Here is an 8,429-nt window from a genome sequence, read left to right as displayed (position 1 = left end):
GCGTGCTACAGTCACTGCGTAGTCTGTCACACGGAGAGGAAGGAATCTTCTCCTCTCCCTTGGCCTACCTCATCTCCTGGCCGCAGATTGTACAGTCATGGTCACCGTCGATGTGGGAGCACGTAGCTAGCAGACGCGACGCCGAGATCGAAATCCTTCGTCCCCGCGCGCGCTCAGCTGCAGGCTCACGTGCCTGTCGACCGCCGGCTTGCGCACGGCTCACCAACACTCGTGCGCGCTCCTCCGTCCGTCGAGTGTCTCCCCGTGCCGTGCGTCCAGCTTGCAAATCAGGGCAGCTGCCACAGCATGCGCCCCTGCCGGTGCTTGCACTCTCCGCCACCACTGGCACCCGCTGATGGACGGAGAGAAGCCCCGAGAGTGGACGGCGACGTGGTCTACAGCCGGGAAGATGCACGGGGAAATCCGATCGAATCTCCTTCCCGTGCGTGCTCCTCCGTCCGTCTCGACGTTTCGTCCCCACTCCCCGGCTAGCTGCTGGGACGACGACGACCGCCGCCCGTGGTCCTAGCTCCTGAGCGCTCAGCGCTCGACTGCTGTCACCGGCGGGCGCGCTCCAAAACGTGACGGACAGGAGGCCGCGACGACCCTAATAATAACTCTTGTACAGCTGTATTGCCGGATAATACATTCTGGCATGGCATCCATCGATCGACTGCCGGCGACGAGGCGAAGCACGGCGGTGCCACTACGTGCGTAGGGTCGTAGGCGTCTGGAGCCACCAACGTACACGCCCGGAAAAGGAACTCCGCTGGTGACCAGCCCACACGGTGGCCAGACGCCTGGACGGTACATTTGCCGGCGCGGAGATATGTACGTACTCACCTCGCAAGCACACCTGCCGCCCCACTGCCCACTGCCCAGATCAGATCGATCCACCACGGCCACGATTCGTACCGTTGCGCGCCATGGCGGCAGTAGTAAAATAACGATCCATCGATCGATGTGCGCAGCTGCGTGCTTATCGGCTCGAGCATGTGTCGGCAGTGACTCGATCCACTAGATAAGAAGGGTTGCATATATGTTAACATGCATAAGGATGGTCATAGTGGGAAGTAATTTAGACTAGTGTCATATGCATGACACTAGTCTAAATTACTACCTTCATAATGCAAAGTAACATAATAGTAGTACTCCCTCTCTCTCAGTTTACAGGACGTGCGCGTACCTTTAGGTCGTCAATTTGACTAACCTAGTACAAGTCATATATTACAAAAAAAATATACCAATATAAACTTCAGATGTTCTATTTTCAAAAAGTATAATTTTTGTGCTATATAGTTTATATTAGAGTGATAAAATTGACAACCTAGGTATACGCGTAGGACTTGTAAACGGTGACGGAGGAAGTATCATAGATGGCTTTATTTATCAACTTATAGACTCATGTTGTCTCGGGAAGCGCTATGTTACAGTAACATATTATGTTACTATCTCTCATTAACTACTTGCCACATAAGCAAAATTTTCTTAAAATGCGTTATGTTAGTATCTAAGTTACTCCCACTATGACTAGCCTAAGCATTTTTGCTAAGATGCAGTGGACTTCATTTGATTTGGCACCAAGTTGACAACACCAGTTCCTTGCTTTTTCTAACACTCGCGACGCATGTAATTAACCTCCTTGCTGCAGCCTCATTACTCAACCGACCAATCCATCACAAAGTACCCCGAGGTTAGATGGTTAGTAGGATAATGGTATCTCTGCCCACTAGAGTTTAAGTCTTAGATTTGATAATGATGCTCACATTTTTTTTGGATTTATTATAGGTCTTTCGGTGATGTGCATTCAACTGAAAGAGACGTCTCCATTGATGAAGACGTCTGTGACGACTTCATCAATCTCAAGAGGATCTGCCGGAGTACATGCACAAGCAAAGTAGAGAATTGACAACCTGTCATAGCACAACACATTAGACCAAAGGAATTCAGAAGCATTTCTGTCGACCGTTGCGCGCATTTTCTCGGGAGGCGACCACGACAATACATTACTGGCCGTTTAGGGAAGTGCTATGTGGGGACAAATCAAAGGGCCGGCCCAAGAACGCAACCCGCTTGGTCGGCGACCTGACTGAATGTTATTTTAGCTTGCATCGTCGTCACACCAAAACAATGGAATTTTTTTGTTTTGCCACTTTAGATTTTGCCAATTTTCCGCATGTCAATTTAGATTTTGACATTTTATTATGTCATTCTTAGTTTTTGACAATTATCACAATTGTCATTTCATGACATAAATGAAATATCAAAATCTAAGTGACATAAGAAAAACTAGCAAAATCTAAGGTGGCAAAACAAAAAATTTCCCTAAAACAATTCGGGATGGCTCCGTCATGTTTGATTTGATCTGCGGAGTATCAATTTCTTATCTGTCACATAGACCATTGAATCGAACTGTCTCGTTGCTATTACTACAAAAAACGCCCTTATATAATGAGACGAAGAGAGTTGTAGCACAAACGTACGTACGTGACTATAAGTGGAAGGCCTATGCGGGGGAGTGCATGTCTGCCTTCATGTGAGTGACGCATGATGTTGATAAGTTTGGTGTGAGCCTTCGGTGTCGTGACAGTCAGCGAATGAGTTTGACTGACTTTTAGAGTAGGATCCTCGAACTAGCAAGGGATGGAACGGAAATGTATGTGGTTGTGGCCACATGATTGCTTCACCGCTATAAATACTGCAGCTCGCTAGGAGTCAGTTGTCTGTAGGTGAACTGTACTAATGTCGTAGATCCATAGTGAAAAAAAAATCATGAATCCATAGTAAGCACATACAAATTTCCACAGATTTTTTCTAAATATGGATTTTATTATATTTTTCAAAAAAAGGGCACCACGGTGCCCGTGCACCACAAGTGTACACTCCGATGACATGCGCTTCTCCAAAATCTTCTAGGCTGATCACGTCTCTCTCTCTCTCTCTCTCCATCCTGTCGTACTACACTTGCAGATGATTCCACATCATGCGAACACTTCTGTTCACAGACAGGAACCGTTTAGGCAACTGCTATCCGTGGACAAATCGAATTTGACTGTGTTCTAGATTTGTTCACAAATTCAAAAAATATGTTCATTTTAAATATTGTTTGGAATTAAAAATACTTGTTTCGAAACCTTGCTAAAACAAATTCCAAAAAAATGTTCTGGTTTTCAAAAAAAACATGAATTTTCAAAAAATGCTCGTGTTTTCTGGAAAAATGTTCCAGAATTTCAATTGTTGTCTGCGCTTTCAAGAAGTAATCGATTTTTTTAATTATTCATATTTTCGAAAAAATATAATAGAAAGATCCAACTAAAAACTGATTGCTACAGCCAAGTCGCTACAATATACAGTTCGGGTAGCTACAACGCGTTGAATGCCACAATGCCAGTTAAATGGGCCGGCGAAGTTGTGGCTAAGCTAGGCGTCGACACCCTGTTTGACGCTTAATGCGTCCCTTAGGAGCTCCGATGCAAACTGATGGTTTTCACATTTCGGCACCCCGGTCATGAAAAGCCCAGTGATAGGTTTCAAAGATTGAGGGAGAAGACACCCTTTTATTGTAGTTGCTTCAACATTGGAGTGTACAACCATTTAACAAGCGATATAATTACAACGTTGGAGCCCTGAAGGGAGGACCAATCCTGAAACTGAGGAAGCAAACAGAGTTTCATTTCACGCCGGCTTTGATGTAGGTCACTTTCTATAGGCCTGAAAAAGAGTGAATTGATGGGCTAAAATGGACCACTATAAGAGAAAGTGGACGGCCCGGCTTTGTAACAGGTCAGTCGGGAAGATTTTATTCACCTCCTGCGAGCTATTGATAGCGGATGCCACACATTTAGCGGGTGTGACTTTCGCCAACCCAGTCTACAGTTCAATACTGAGAGTTTTCTTTTTGTGTTTTTCTTCTGTAGTGCGTTCGTTCCTTTTTTTTGCAATTATTTTTCTTTTCTCCTTCCAGCTTTTATTTTTTTATTTCATTTCTTTCTCATGGCTTCTGTGTTGTGTTTTTTCTTTGGTCCTTACTTTCTCATGTTCCTTTTTCTTTCTTTTTCAAAAATGTATGGAAATTTTAAAAAATGTTTGGATATAAAAATGCTGCTTTAAAAATTCTCCCAAATTCCTAAAATAATCGTATTTTAGTAAACCATAATGTCAAGAATTGTTCTTGTTTATAATTTTTTTCACAAATTTTCAAAATAAATGCATTCTGTAAAAAAAATTCATTTTTCAGAAAATATTCCAAATTTCGAAAATATATTTGGATATTTTTTTAAAACGTGGTGAGCATTTGTTTATTACATGGTGCATAATTCTTTTATATATGATGAAAATTTCTTGAATACACACTATGTATTTTTTAATTTATGTTGACCATTTTCTAATATCTAGTGAAAAATTTAAAATTTAGATGGAAAATATTTTTATTCTACACTAAAATTTCATTTTATTTTCTGAACATTTTCTTGGAACAGTTGTTCGAAGCTACCAAGTTTTTTAAAAATTTATGATTTGTTTAGAAACCCTAAACATTTTTCGAAATTTGGAACATTTTCACAGTGAAAAAATGAACCAAATAAATATTAACCGAAAAAAAACTTATGCCAGAATTGGGCCCGCCCATTGGCGCTCTCTCTAGCATCGCGTGCACCCTTCGATGTCGGCACCCTTGTCTTCCTTATAGCGAGATGTAGGTTGTGTTCTCGTCAGGCGCCTCCCTAAATAGTGCCACTACAAGAATTGGGCCGCGCATTGGCGTTCTCTTTAGCGTCGTCTGCACTATTCAACAGAGAAATCACTAATTGAGGAGTATTCATTGCAAAGATCACTCTCACCTTCCCAGGGTGTGAGAACGTCACTTGTCACAACCTGAAAGTTTTTCTATTAAAAATGTTTTATCCGAAACAGAAAACACATTTTTTTCCTTTTCCGAGAGGCACGACCATGACTCTTGCGAAAGAAAAACCGTGCGTCTCACGGAATAAAAAAACATGTTTTTTACACAAATTTTCTTTTCCGAATATTTTTTATCCAAAAGCTAAGGAAGACCGGTGGAAAACCGAAACATCGAAAAAACCCGAAAAATCTTTTAAAAAGCCAAAAACGCGTGCGAAAAATGAAAAAAATAAATCAGAGAGAGTGTCCAGAGTGAGACACGTGGCGGGCGGCTGAGAGCGGGCCAAGTGACGCTGATCATTGCGAGGCTCCCGAAGGAGCGCTCGTCAACTAGTTGCTCCCGTTCAACAGGCGCACCTATGCATCGCTTATAGCCAGACATATGGTGTGCTCGTGTGAGGCGCCTCACTAAATGGCCGAACATGGGAAGGCACAGGCCACGACTTCATTTTTCCCGTTTCTTTACTTCTTTGTTTTCTATTTCATTTCTATTTGTGTTTAAACGTCCAAATATTCTAAATATATATTTAAAAAATACTTTACATAAAGCATTTGTTAAAAATGTTAACCAAGCATTTGAAAAATGTTAAATGTGTATAGAGAAGATGCTTCTTACGTATACAAAAAATATACAATGTGTATTAAAAAGGTTGATCACATTTTTTTAAACAAAGATTTTGAAACAATGTTCAAAAGTTAGCTGAAAACTTTTAAATGTACACATAAAAAATGTTTTTCACGTATACAAAAAATATATAAGAAGCAAACAAAATGACAGAATGTGTATGGAAAAATGTTGATCATGTGTTTAGAAAATGTTAAATATGTATAGAGAAAATTATTCACGTGTATACAGAAATCGTATACAACATATATACAATGTGTATGAAAATGTTAATCATGTATTTTAGAAAATTAATCAGGCATTTGAAAAAAATTAACCAACGTTTTGATAATGTTATTAAAGCATTTGGAAAATTTTAAATGTGTAAAAAAATGTTTGTCATGTATACGAAAATATATACTAAACAAATACTGTGTGTATAAAAAAACCAATCATGTTTTGTAAAATTCTAAATGCGTATTAAAAATGTTCCTCGAGAATAAAAAATTGTACATTGTGTGTGAAAACATGTTTGTTGTTTTCACAAATTATAAATGCGTTAAAAATGTTCCTGGAGTATACAAACAATTGTACACTGTGTATGAAAAAAATGTCCATATATTAATAAAAAATTAATCTTGTATTTGCAAAATGTGAAATGCATATGTAAAAATTTGTTTGATGTATACTATAAATGTACAATGTGTACGAAAAATATTAGTCATATAAAATACCCGGTTTTGAAAAATGTTAATATGTATTTCAATAATGTTAACATGTACCTAAAATATGTTTATGATATATACGAGAAATGTAGAATGCGCACAGAAACATGTAGGTATATGTTCTTTGTAAATAAACCTACGAAAATGAAAGAAAATAAAAAAAGTAACCGAATAAAAACAGTGAAAACCAAATGAAAATGAAAACCAAAGAAACCCGATGCAAAGAATGGAAGCAATGAAACCCGAGAAAGAAACTATGCAAAAAAAGGAAACTGATGAAAACCAAGAAATAAACAAAGAAAATCAAAGAAAGTAGGAAAGAAAAGAAAAAAAATACACTAACCAAAATTGAGAAAAACATAAGAAAATAGGAAAAGGAAAAGAAAAGAAAAAACAGCAATAAAACAAAGAAAATTGGCTAAAAACTAAAGTAAAAACAAAATACTCGAAGTAACCCGTGAAGAAACAAAAAGGCAAAGAAAATAAGAAAATAAACAAAAACTAAAAATCGACAACGAAACCCAAAGAAAACTGAAAGAAAAGTCAAAGAACAAAAAAAAAAAGGAAAACAGCGCAACAGAGTGAAAAACATGCACAACACTACAGTACTAGGTCGACCTTGTATTGTAGTGATCCGAGGAAGCTTTAGGCAAGGCAAGGGTATATCTCGCCATAAGAGAGATATAGCCCCGGCGTTGTTCGACATCCACAGGCGTCGAACAGGAGGAGGTCTCGGTCAGCCGTACCGGGGAAGTCCAGTAATTAAAAGGCCCATTGTAGGTTTCAAAGATCGAGGCCGAAGATATCTATTTTCTTTACCGTTGATCCAACGTAGGAGTGTACTGCCATTTAAATGGTGATACAGTTTTGAGAAATTAGACAACTCTTCAACTATTAAGGGCCTGTTCGGAGTCTCACCACTCCAGAACTCCACTCCAGGAGTGGGGGTAGCTTCAGCTCAAAATAAAGGAGTGGGGAAACACCCGCTCCGCAGATCCTCGTATTTGTTGGAGCCGCGGACTACCGAACAGAGCCTAAGTACATTAAGTCTAAATTTAGATGACAAATTTTGAGGTACATATCACCCACATGTCAAGGGATGTAGTTAAAGTTGTTAATGAAGCTTAATAGATGTAGGGGTGAATCATAGACCAACAAATCAGGCATGGAAATGCACTTATCTTTATATACCTAAATACTTGATCTTCACTACTCTAATTCTCTCAACATGCAACTATGTCCGGAGATTATTGAGGAGATTAAACTCCTACTCCTGCAAGATAATCATCATGTCATCTCCATGATCCATTGATCGTTGATTCAAAAAAAAAAAGATCCATTGATCGACGACATGCGTGGCGCATCGCCTCGCTCAGTTAGGGCTTCAAAGCATATGTATTGTCGTGTAGTTACGGTCCGGACCTGATGAACTTAATGTTGTGTACCAGACCGATCGCATGCCCGATGGTTAAGAAATGAAAGGCTTGTTCTCGCAAAGAAAAAAACTATGTCCAGAAGCCCAAAGTTGTGGCTAGTACGACGACATGCTGTGAGCGACGACCGTTGGTGCTTCGAACGGCGACGCCGTGTGCGAGGCGGTGCCACTAAGAGCGGACGGGCGCTTTTGCGGGGATGCCGTCGAGAGCGGTTGCCGCCGCTCCAAGTGCGGTCGGCGTTTCAGGGGAGGGGCGCAATGCGCATGATGGGAAGAGAGGCGTGAGATGAAGGAATGTGTTGCCGGGGCGAGAGGGGTGGAGTTGAGCGATCGATCATACTATTGTCCACGTATGGATCGTACGGTTCGGAGGGTGGCCAATCCTAGGCTAGAATCGTCCGGCCGATGCTGAGCAACACCCAAACACAGTATGAAGTTGATAAAAAAACTCCCACTATGGAAAACTAAAATTAACAGGTACGGAGGGTGGCCAATCCTAGGCTAAAATTAACAGTATACAAGCTTGTCTTCACCTGGTCAGCAGCTCGAGCCCTTATTTGCTTGGTACTCTTTAGTGATCTAAACACTTTTATATTTATTTATAGAGGGAGTAGTAACTAAAATTCATATTCTTATCACTAAACCGAGGTATTTTCCGCAAGAAAGAGACTAAACCGAGGTACATATGACATATTTTCTTCCTCTTTTGCAAATGGGCCCACAACTAATACGTTTCCATTAGAACCCTGGGGCTGGGGTGTGCCTA

The sequence above is a fragment of the Triticum urartu genome, chromosome 5A, assembly GCF_056163025.1.
Source record: "Triticum urartu cultivar PI428250 chromosome 5A, HENAU_Tu73, whole genome shotgun sequence".
Classification (NCBI taxonomy): domain Eukaryota; kingdom Viridiplantae; phylum Streptophyta; class Magnoliopsida; order Poales; family Poaceae; genus Triticum; species Triticum urartu.
The sequence above is the reverse complement of the archived record's forward strand: the minus strand, read 5'-3'. Positions refer to the sequence as shown.